General features: G+C 38.3%; 1 protein-coding gene and 1 pseudogene across 4 annotated transcripts in view; one reads left to right on the top strand and one right to left on the bottom strand.

The window, feature by feature from the left end:
- KHDRBS3 (KH RNA binding domain containing, signal transduction associated 3) overlaps positions 1 to 12414 on the top strand; it is a 201299-nt gene that overhangs the window by 160994 nt on the left and 27891 nt on the right. The window lies entirely within an intron of this gene.
- On the bottom strand, positions 5126 to 10031 carry LOC144330640 (microtubule-associated protein RP/EB family member 1 pseudogene; annotated as a pseudogene). The gene has a single exon (XR_013396976.1). The product of XR_013396976.1 is annotated as a microtubule-associated protein RP/EB family member 1 pseudogene (transcript).

The raw sequence follows: 12414 nt of genomic DNA on the forward strand, positions 1-12414 counted from the left end.
GACCAAAGTCACAAAGCTAATTAATATCAGTTAGTCCTCATACTCTGTTCTCTTTGAGACCAAGCTTACGTTCTTTTGCCTAACTCAAAAGCAACTAGTAAGGGGGAAAAAATGGGTTCCTATAAATGTAGAGAAGACCACCACATGGAATCTTCATGCATGATCTCCACAAGTGTATGACAACACGGTAGCAGGGCAAAGGCATGCTAGCGGCGATAAATCAATTGCCACTGTCACTTTACTCTTTAATGTTCTTGAGAACACATGAGATTTATCACTGAGGAATTGTAGAATAATGGTAGTAAATGAAAACAAAGCCCACCAGGGAGATGTACTACATCATTTGGATTTAGCGCTGCCATCTGCTTAATAGCATTGAGAAGACTACAGCAGTACTTATGATCAACCATTCATAGCAATGACAGATGCTGCGGAGAGTGAACATACCAGGGAAGCAGGTTCATTACTAAAATGTAGATTATGTGACCGGGTTTCTAAAAAGCACTTGTGTTGATGATCAAACCTCCCATTTTAAATCTGCACTGTAGAATTTTAAGTCTGTAAGATAGAGACCTACTCAAAAGTCTTCCCATGTTTTATTTCTCATGTTTCATACATTCTTAAAATGTATTTACTGATTTTTAAAAGAGTTTTTTTCCTACAAATCTTGCATATATAGTCTCTTTTTAGTGGAGGAGAATAATAACTTTTGTATAATTTCTGACTTTTAAAATGAGGTAGCATGATTGTGAGGAAAAAAAAAAAAAGACAGTGGCTATAAATCCACAAAAGCTTGGGTTTGAATGTGAGCTCTACTACTTTCTTAGCTCTATGATGTTAAGTAGGTTACTTCTTTGAGTCTTTTCTCATCTGTAAAATGATAACTATTTGACTTACAACATTGTAATTAAGTGAGATAGCAGATGTAATATACATAATAGTTCAATAAATTTGCTATAGTAGCGTATAGTAGCTGCTTACCATTGTAAGCAAATATAGCCTGTTTAGCTACTTTTATTTTATTTTATTTTATTTTACTTTATTTTTATTTATTTATTTATTTATTTATTTTTGGAGATAGAGTCTTACTCTGTCACCCAGACTAGAATACAGTGGCACCATCTTTGCTTACTGCAACCTACACCTCCTAGGTTCAAGCAATTCTCCTGCCTCAGCCTCCCAAGTAGCTGGGACTACAGGAGTGCTCCACCACGCCCAGCTGATTTTTGTGTTTATAGTAGAGACAGGGTTTCATCATGTTGGCCAGGCTGGTCTCAAACTCTTGACCTCAAGTGACCTGCCTGTCTCAGCCTCCCAAAGTTCTCGGATTACAGGCGTTGAGCCACCACACCCAGCCAGTAGCTACTATTATTACACCATTTTATGGATGAGGAAATTGTGGCACAGAGACAGTTTAACTTCCCTGGACTCATGGAGAGTGAGTGCTGGAGCTGGCATGTGAACCCAGGCAATCTAAGCACTCTGCTATACTACGTCTCTATGTAACTGTTGTTATTATGAGTTTAAGTATTACATCCAGAAAATATTATAGTCTTTTCTGAGAACGTCTCCAGTCAATAAAATCCCAACAAATGATCTAAATAAAATTATGCATGCCATTTTTATACCTTATTTGTGCAATAAAAAGTTGTTAAAGGCTCATTTAATTTAGATTGTTGAGAGTCCTAAACTGTGTCAGAAGCACAGACTTGAGGACAGAGCTCAAAGTTACTTGTTGCAGGTTGACTTGTAATGGAGAATGTCGGTGCCTGAATTCCCCAGAATCCATTCATACGTCATTGTTAGACTCACAACTTTAGAAACTGAAATAATATTCAGACATGGTGTGGATCATATTTTTTGCTTGTATTTGTCATCATGAAGGGATATGTTCCTTTTGGAAGGTAATTTATGAGTGTGCATCGAGAACCTTAAAAATATTTGTGACTTATGACCCAATATTTTTACAATAAGTGCCTGAACTTACAGTATAACAGTGACTGTCTGACAGTATGAATATATTTAAGAACTCTTTAATTGAAAAGAGTAAGCAATTTCTGGAAGAGTTCTGAGAAAGAGGAGGGTAGGGGATAAATTCAGTTTCTCACTTAACCTGCTGGGTAGACAGTGATGTAATTAATTTAAGTGGCAATGAGATTTAGGAAAAAGTCAATAAGTTCATTTGGGATGTGTTGAATTTAGGTTGTCCATAGAATTTTAACAAGTACATTAAATAATTGATATAAAAATAGTTTACATACTAATAAGTCATTATATCCATGGTAACTATATTTCTCTCCCAGTTTTTCTTTGTAATTACAAAATGTATTATTATGGTTAGATTTTTACCCCAATTTTAGTAAGTAACTGAGTTGTAGTTTTATTTTTTGTATTCTCTTTCATCGGTGTCTTAAAGTATGTGTACCCAGCGTTTTGACATGGTTAATCTCCCAGAAATTAGAGTAAGATAGTCAATTCCAAAGTATATTAAACAAGATAGAGTGGAAATATGATATGATTAGGAGTCAGGCAGACCTGACCTTTCCACTTAGCAGCTGTGTATGTGATCTTTCACTAACCCTCAATTTTCCCACCTACAAAACAAAGTGAGAGAATATACTTAAACAGTTTAGTATAGAACCTGGCCCATGGCACTCGGAATTTGTGATCGTGTTTTATTTTATGTGTCTGTCACTGCTGGGCATTTTGCTGCTGCTCAGTAAGTAGTACTGACTATGGGGAGATGATCATTGGCACCTTCGTTATCACCAGGTGATAGATTGCTTCCAGCTCACCTCATATCTGCTCATTTTCTGTGCAGAGTAGCACAGACCTAACTTGGAGCACACTGCAAGTGTAAAGGCATAAATGCTTTGCTTTTTTGTTGGTTGTTTCTTACTGTGATGCTTTTTTGTTCAGTGTTCTGGACCAAAAAGTAGACATACACATTAGAAAGTAGGAAAATAATCATTAAAACATCCATGTATTTCCTTTATCTGCCATTTATAAGGATTGCTGTACCACGTGAAAATGAATTTATGTTGTTTGTAAGTTTATAAAATAGAAGTATTTAATCCAATTGCAACCTTTTTGAAATGATTTATAAAAGGTATTGGATATAGTCTTAGACACTGCTAAATTTTAGAGACATTGGAAATAATAAATACATATAGGTACATAGCCCAACAAGACATCTTACATAGAGGGAAAAAACCTATGCATATTGTCTTAGCCAAAGTAATATAATTAAAACAGTGTCTCAATTAAGGCTGCATAAAGATGTAGTAAATTGAAGTGTGACCACGGGCAAGTTATTTAACCTGTGCTCTAGAGTAAAATGGGGATGACAATAATAGTACTGACCTCCTAGGGTTGTTGTAAATGTAAAGTTAAGCGAAATGGAAAGCATGTCATATATGGGAAGCATGTCACACATTGTAAAGGCTATCAATAGCTATCATTAAAGTTCCACAGTTCTTTATCTAAAACTATCGAAGCTAAATATGTCTTACATTCCACTTTTTGGAATTTGGGGAAAACAATATGGGATACATACACATACCATATGTTAGTACAGCTCCAGTGGAGCCCTGTGTGTGCTTCTCCAGGATAATGATTGCCCCTTGGATTCTTTGAAGTTTATGGTCGGGGAAACTGATTACAAAGGAGTGTAAAGCATATGTGGCAATTTGAAAAAGAAGGGGGTTGCTTAAGGGAAGTATGTGGCATTCAGCCTTGGCAGTTTCTAATCCCACCAAATATAGCAATATTGCTAGTGCTAGCAAGTTATTTTTAAATAGGGTGGATTAAATAATTGATACAAGACTGTTTCTTGTATTAGAAGTCATCACTTTAGCAAGGCCTTTTTTTTTTTTTTTTTTTAATTGAGACAGGCTGGTATACAGTGGTATGATCTCCACCCACTGCAACCTCCACCTCCTAGGCTGAAGCTATTCTCCATCCTCAGCCTCCTGAGTAGCTGGACCACAGGCAAGAGATGGTGCCGCTGTCACTTTACTCTTTAATGTTCATACTCAGCTAATTTTCGTATTTTTTTAGAGACAGAGTTTTGCCATGTTCCCCAAGCTGGTCTTGAACTTTTGAGTGCAAAGCGATCTGTCCGCCTCAGCCTCCCAAATTGCTGGGATTACAGGTGTGAGCCACCACACCCGCTAGCAAAGCCCTTCCTGACTTGGCCCCAGTTCCTTCATCTCAGGTCACTCACTCATGTAATGTAACCTAATACTGAGTTTCTCGGTTATGGCTCATTTATACTTGTCTCAATTACCTATGAAAATGTGAAGTCTAACTTGTGAAAGTACATTGTCATCAAAATCTTCATGGCTACTTAGTTAATCTGACATATACCTTTTGAAGATATTGTGATTTTTAGAATTTTCTAAAATGGTGCAAACAGGACAATTTGCCTTTCTTTGTATTTTAGTCTTTGCCAGATTATTTGGAACAGAGCTACCAGTTTCTTGGATCAGTAGTTATATCATCCAACAACGGTTGGTGATTCTCCTCTCCTCACATCCCGTTCTTTAAGGCTTCTATGTTTCCACGGTGCTCTATGCTTGCTCTGTCCTCCAGCAGAACCTGCCGGACTGTTGAGAATCCATCTCCTTTTCATAAAGAGTCCCACAGTAGCAGGGACCCTTTTGTACTCATGTTTATATCACCAGCACCTAATGCAGTACTGATCAGAAAGGTGATCTGTGTGTGTTTTTCAGTTGAATTGATAACATGTAAGTCTGCATCTGTTGTAAACATTTCTTTATTAGAAACACGGTAAGAAATCTGGTACCATTGTAAGTCTAATGTGAAGATTGATGTAGTCTTCAACTCAGGCTACATAGAAGGTCACCTATGCAGCCTTAAAAAAAAAAAAGGGTGCCAAGAAAATCACCTGTTATTTTTTAATCTGAGTCTTGGTTTAGCACAGCTATCTATAAATTCTTTAAACTCTACAGATAATTCTGATAAGCAGCCAAAGGTTGAAAACTACTCTTCTTGAGTAATAAGTACTATATAAATTAGATAATATGTGTAAAGCACTTTGCACAGTGCCTACCAGAGAGTTGCTAAGGAAATACTTGTTTCTTCCAAAAATAAATTATTGGCCTTTTTATAATGTCTTCCATTCATTCATTCCCCAGACAACTATTGAGACCTGCGATGGGCCAAATTGTTCAAAAATACCTTATTCCAAAGGGAAATTTGAAGTTTTCTGTTCAGAATTTGAAGTTATGAATTCAAATGAAAGAAAATTGTAACTTTAAGAATGATAGAATACATAAGACACACTTCTAACAGAAGGCTTTTGCAGGTCTTACATCATCTTCTCAATGAAGCCTAATGTGCCCAACGTACTTCAAACTGTTGCTATTCACATTTAAGCTATGCAAGGGCAGGAATCTTCATCCTTTTTTGTTCATCAACACTTCTTAAGCACCTAAGATAGTGAGTTGTTGTTTAGTGGGTATATTCTAAACTGTCGTCAGTAATAGATGACCGTTCTACCAGGCAAACCAAAGGAGGTTTTTGTGCAGAAGAGCAAAAAAAAAAAAACGTTCAGTGGTCCTGTTGACTTGGTGTGCACTGGTAGTGACCAGTTTTTCAGTGAGGCTGCAGCCTGCTGTGCCTAGGAAGGTAGGTGCACTAAGTGTCTATAGAAAGATCCATAGAGAACATTTTGTGATGGACCTTAATACCAGGCTCAGGAGTTCCACAGTTTTTTGTTTGTTTGTTTTGGTTTTTATCAATGAAGGTGCTCCCCATGCCCGTAACCTGCACACTGGTCCAAGTGAAGGTCACCATGCTTGTGGAGCACCCGGACCTGGCTGCTGCTTGCCCACCTCCACTGCAGTCCTGAGCTATCATGTCTCCCTGCTGCAGCCCATGTGATTGTTTCCGTATAATTACATGCTCTCATAATACCCAGCAGTTTTCCATCATAACTGCAATTTTATATTGAAGTGATTATTTGATCAATGTCTGTCTTCTTTTTAAAATCTATTCACTGTCACCTCCCCCAGTGCCTGCCACAGTGCTGGAACATACGTAGTGCTCAATAAATATTTATTGAATAAAATGTGGAGAGGTAGAATTTTACTTTACATCAGTAATTTTAAAACAAAGTAGGTATTCTTATCACATTTCTTATCTGATTAAAGTACTGTAAGTATCATAGTTTAAATGCTTTTAATGCCGCATATTTGAAGAGTGAGCCTGTATAATTTGATATGCAGATTGATGTAAGTTAGTGTGCCACCAGATTCCCCAGGAACACTAAAAACCATTTGCTGCCCTAACATTGTGTCAAAGGAAGATGCCGACAATCCCATAAAAAATCAAAAGGAATAATTATTTCACATGTGTAAATATTGCAGATCACAATCAGTATTTTCCTAAAGAGTAATGGATATGGCTTTGAAATCTGAATATCAAATGTGTTTATCAGAAATCTCCTCAAAAAGATACCTTAGTATACCAGATGGAAGGATTGGCTGCAAAAACAAATGCAAGATTAACAAATGATCCAGAGAAATACTGTAACCTGGCTCATAACATGTTGATGGACCATTTCTAATGGTATGGGAAGAGCCAAGGAATCCAATACCAAAAGATTCCATGCCTTGACTCCCAATGTAGTTGGACTTGGGGAATCAAAAACAGAAGTACAAAAAAAATAGGCTTAAGGAACCCAACCTTGATCTTGGTCTTTCCCCAAAGCTGTTGTATAGTTTTTGAACTTCTAAGCACATATTTCATTTGCGGCAGCCTTCCCAGCCTCCCTGTCACTTGGTAGCCAATCTCTGACCCCTTTTCTACTCTCCAGACGTTCCCTGGAACCTCAGTCTGTGGTAACAGTTCTTCTTCTTACACGTCCCCAGTATTTCAACCTGGTTTCTCAGTGTTAGGTTCCATGAAATTCTAATAAGTAGTTTCAATACTTCGTGCAAAGAATTGTCATTAAAATTACTCGTGATATCTAGTGACACTATCTATAATTGATAGTATTTTGTAAGTCATTCTTTGCCAGAAAAAAATAAGTGATAAGGATCTGTTCCCTTGTGTCTCTTCATAAGAAATCTTAGTTTTCTTGTTTGCGTTTCTGAGAAATTAATTGAAGTTTGAAATTAACTAACAAGCTACGTAGCAGTAAAAATACTGAAGCTTGAGTCAAAAGACATGTCCGAATTTGAATCCTGACTGTCATTTATTGTGTGACCTTGAGTGAGCCGCACAGTAAACTTTATGCTTAACTAATAAAGTGAGTAGGCAAATTAATATTCACCTTCCTGAAAGTCAAATAAAATTATGAAGTGCAGAGTACTGAGCAAACAAAAGGAAACTGTTAGTTGTTGGTATTTCTTTAGGGTTGTGTTACCTAAGTTCCTTACTTTTTTTTATTTTTATTTTTATTTTTTTACTCTTGAAGTATAGAATTTTATTTAGAAACTGTTTAAAGTGAAAAACAACCTTGTCAAGAAAGACCAAGTGGAAAATGGGTTCCCAATAAAATGGAATTTTAGGGCAATTAAAGTCTAAAAGGCCGCAAAAGAGAAACAGCACCACTGCCGTTTGAACCATGGCTAGTTACTCGCATTTTTTGGCATTGTTAATCACTGAGTCTGGTTTTCCTCTGAACTCCACACAGCACGCACTACACAACAGTTTTATCGTATAACACTTGCTTTCTACACACATTTTTTGGCATTGTTAATCACTGAATCTGGGTTTCCTCTGAACTCCACACAGCACGCACTACACAACAATTTTATCATAGAACACTTGCCTTCTACACACATTTTAGGACAAGCTACCACCAGAAACTAATCAATATAGATACATCAGGGGCTAAACAATCTCAGTAGTGGGTGAGACACATTTTCCAGAATCCTGCAAATGAGGGAGCGTTAAGGAATGAAATATTTTAAGTATTAATAATTAATTTAGACACGATATTATATTTTCTGCAAAAGAAAATTAACATTTAGCCACACACCAATGCATTTTATCTCCAAAGAAACTAGTGCACTGGCAAAGTATTCAGATTACAGTGGAGAGCTGTGGACAGCAGATACCAAAAATACCCCAGCCTTGCAGATCCCAAGGTAACGATGGCTTTCACTGACCACTCCCTTTGCCAGAGGTCCAGAAAGAATTGCAGCATGGTCACCTGCCTGCTTCACTTCCAGCTCTAAGCAGCAAACTTCAGGGAACCAAAGAGGAGTCCCCAGTGAGCAAGGAGAGCAGAGAAGAGAAACGTGGTCAATGTAAACCTAAAAGACAGTAAAATGGGATACAATCCCCATTCAAATCCCAGAGATGTGAGGAAGTCCCCAAAAGTAGTTGTTAGATTAAAAATCTGGGCACACTTCACTTCCCCAAAAATGTAATACATAGAAATTTTGGGGATAACTGGAAAAACAGAGAAATACTTAATGAAAACCAAGCTCTTCAACTCGAACATCTCTATGTTGTGGGCTGAAACACATCCTCTGTTATCCAGGAAACAATGCCTCTTGCTTTTTAGCAAGGATGCAATTGACCAATGACACCAAGTGGCTTTACAGGACAACTTTTTAAATATTCATTTTAGACCAAAGCCTAGGCCTGTGAGGCTTCAAGCAGCCCTATAAGACCTGTGACAGCAGGTTCCAAAGGTTCCAAGGTCTGGCCCTTCCTTCCCAAACACAGTGTCAAACACAGTATCTCCTGTAATGTTACATTTTATATTTTGAAATATGGAAGCATATTTTAAATACTCTTAAGGCATTTATTTATTACAGCGTTCTCTGATTTCACATTAGCTTAAAAATTCAATTGAGCCTTTCCATTTCTCCACTGAGGTCGCCGCCTCAGCATGTTACATAACACCTTCTCCAGTACTCAGTGTGACCCGCATCTGCACGGTGAGCCCCACAGTCAGCCTCTTTGTGTCCGAGGTGAACCAGGTGAACCCTAAGAAGAGGCACTTTCTGCTTATGAAAAGAAACCAGCGAGTCCTCTAAGGATAATAAAAGGGAGTATTTTATAGTTAAGCACATGAAGTGAAGAATTCAGATGTTGCTCTGCTGGTCCAGGCTGTTAATACTCTTCTTGCTCCTCCTGTGGGCCTCCTTCATCAGATGTCCCTTCATCTGTGACATACGGAATGTCTGCAATCCTCTGCAATTCAGGGTCATTTTCCCCCGCGTTCTCCTGGCAAATCAATTCAATGTTCCATAGCTTTCCAAAATAGAAATCCCTCCCTTTCTCCAAGTCTTCAACAGTAATTTTCAGTACGTTGACTGCTGCACCAACTCAGCTGCCTGTCGTCCCCGTTGCGCACACCGGGGTTCTTTCACACCACGCCAGGGCCAGCCTTAGGAGCCGCAGCAGTTCACTGTGTTGAGATGGGCCTCTGGGGAGCTGCACTGCTAGGACTGAGAGGTTTCTTGGGTTTATTCAGAGCTGGAGCAATGAGAGAGGGAGCCACTGCAAATTCTTGACCTTGTCTGGCAGCCACAGGGTCATAGTCTTTTTCCACCATAGTTTGCATCAGAAAACTTCTTGAACCGCTGAACAAATTCAAAATTTTCGTGAAACTTTCCTTTTACTAATTTGTCCACAGGAATTATTTTGTCAACACCCATCCTCTTAAGACCTACTTGTAGTATTTTGAAGTTCTGGATGCACCCATGTTCTAGCTTAGCTTAGAATTTCACTTTCTTCAAGGCAATGGAGCCAGGGAACAGCATGTCCATAAACTAACACTAGGCAGCCCCTGAGCACAACTCTTCAACTGCAGAGGCTAATTGATCCAGACCAGCATGTCATGTCCACTTAGGTTATCAGTGGTCACTGACGTTGAGTACACGTTCACTGCCATCTTTGACTCTCGACAGAACCCTGTCCACTGCCCGCACCCAGGTCCGGTTCCAGGTCCTTACTTTTTAGGCAACAATGAATGTTTGCTGAATAGATTGTATGACCACGAAAGTAAGGACTCTGAGGAACATTACTCATTTAAAAAGGACTTCTGCTTTAATATCATTAACAACAGCTGTCCTTCATATAGGTATATAACACATTATTTCATTTAAACTTTACAACAGTCTTATGAAAGATTTTTTTTAACTTTTACAGATGAGAAATTGAATGAATTTTAAGCTGACAGAGAGTAAATGCTGAAGCCTAATTTCTGATATATGTTCGTTTGGCTTCAAAGCCTGGTTAACTATTCTATGCCATCTTCTAAAATGATTACAGTAAGATGGAGAAACCTGCTTAAACATGAAAACCCGAGTCTGTAAAAGTAAATATGGCATTGCACAGACCTCGCACATGGACGGCAGCACATGCTCTGTGAGCTGCACGCCCGGGCATTGCTGAGGCTTCCCGGAATGGTGGACTTGGGTGTGTTGGAGGAGGAAAGAGGCACAGTGGGAGCTGAGGCAGTTCTCATAAGGCAAACATTAGTCTCCTTGTCTCCTTTTTCTTGGACTAATAAAAATTCATAATTTTTTTTCAATTCTGTAGAACCATCTGCAACCTTTTAAGCAACTTTGTCGTAGGAAGAGTAGCAGGACATTGCTGTTTCTGTTAAAATAAGAAAATAAGGTTAGCTATCTCTATATCGGAAAAATACAGGGATACTCACACACCTTATTTCCAAATGCATTGCTCTATTTTTTAGGGCTGGGTTAAACTATGAATTAATCATAAATTCAACCAAATTAGATGTTTTATTTTTCTCTCATGCAAGGGTGTAATCGGCTCCAAGCTCATGTGACAGCTTTCTGTAGTTACTAAGAGTCCAGGCTGCTTCTGCCCTTCTCTTCCACACTCCTTCACCCTGGCTTCTATCCCAAGGCTCTTCTCATTCACAGTGGCTATTATACTTCCAGCTGCCAAGTTGAGGTTCAGTCAGGAAGCAGGGGGAAGAGTGGAAAGCCATGCCTCCTAGGTGAGTTGGTCTTCTGTTAGGAAATTTCCTAGAAGCTTCACTCCGTAAATTTTGCTTCTATCTCGTTGACTACTTCATCTGCAAAAGGATTGATATGTTATCACTAGTGCCCAATCCCTAGCATTGTAAGGGATCTGTTGGTAAGAAAGAAGGTGAAGATGCATGTTAAACAGGCAACAATAAATGCCTCTTGGTTCTTCTAACATATAAATTAGGGATTTTTCTTTTAGATTTTTTCCTTTTACTGAGATATAATGTACATACTGCAAAGAGCATAAATTTTTATTTATCTGAAAAAAAATAGTTCAGTGCACGTTAACATATGTATACACCTACGTAACCATGAGGAGAACTTTTCGGGCACCCCAGAAGTTTCTCTGGCTTTTTCTCTTAGATGTTGGTTATCAGTTATCTTACCTCTCGTCATCTCCTTTTGATTCTGAATTACATGGCTTTTTTTTTAAAGTACCCAAACATATCTCATATTATTCTGAGAATGTACTGATTGGCAGTTAAATTAGATGGTAGTGAAAAGCAGGTGGTGTTGAAAAAAATCTACACTTGGCTTTTAGAGTAACTAGACTTCTATCCTGATTCCATGCATTTCTAGCCATGTGACTTAGACAGGGTCTAAACTTTATGGCTCTGATGAGCTGCTTTCTTATTACTAACCCAGAATGAATGCTGCTGTTCTGCTTAGAATGATTTTTTTCTTCATCTTTGTCTGGCTTTTCTCTTAGTTGTCAGTTGAGGCATTTCTTCTTTCAGGAATCTCCCCATGTCCCCCAAAACTGGTTCAGGTATCCCACCTCCATGTTCCTGCAGAACTCTAGGTTTCTCGGTATCATCGTGTTCCATTTCCCTGTTGACACTTGTCTCACTTGTGCACTAGACTCAACATGGTTTATCACAAAGACCGAATCTTGTTTGCTGCTGCATTCCAAGGCCCAGCACATAGTGAGTGCTCTGTAAATATCTGCTGAACAGATGTTGAATGAAAAAGATGGTCTCTGAACCTCCTAAATTCATACTAAGACTATTTCACAAAACACAGTAGACATGGTGAGAGCTTGTTTTCTTAAATGGCAGAAAAGTGTTGTTTTTAAACCTAAATTTATGAAATGGACATAACAGCTTTATTGCAACTTTATTTTAAAGATGAAAGATAAATTTTGTAAAATACATGGCTTATAATAGGTATTTCATAAGTGATATCTATTGTTAGTGTGATATTAAATTTTATTTGCATGTCTTTGTGTCTCGTGTGACTGTGAACTCATTGTCTCCACATGCCCATCACCTAGCGTCAGATAGTAGTAGTTGCAATAGGTCCATCTCTAAATCAGTCTTGCCAGAAACTTCCAGGGCACACGCTTCCTTATTGCTTGTTCTGAGTAATCTATCTTCCTGAGTCTTCTTACACAGAAGGTGGTACTCAAGCTTTGTGGAGAATAAAA

The sequence above is a fragment of the Macaca mulatta genome, chromosome 8, assembly GCF_049350105.2.
Source record: "Macaca mulatta isolate MMU2019108-1 chromosome 8, T2T-MMU8v2.0, whole genome shotgun sequence".
In the NCBI taxonomy this organism is placed as follows: Eukaryota; Metazoa; Chordata; class Mammalia; order Primates; family Cercopithecidae; genus Macaca; species Macaca mulatta.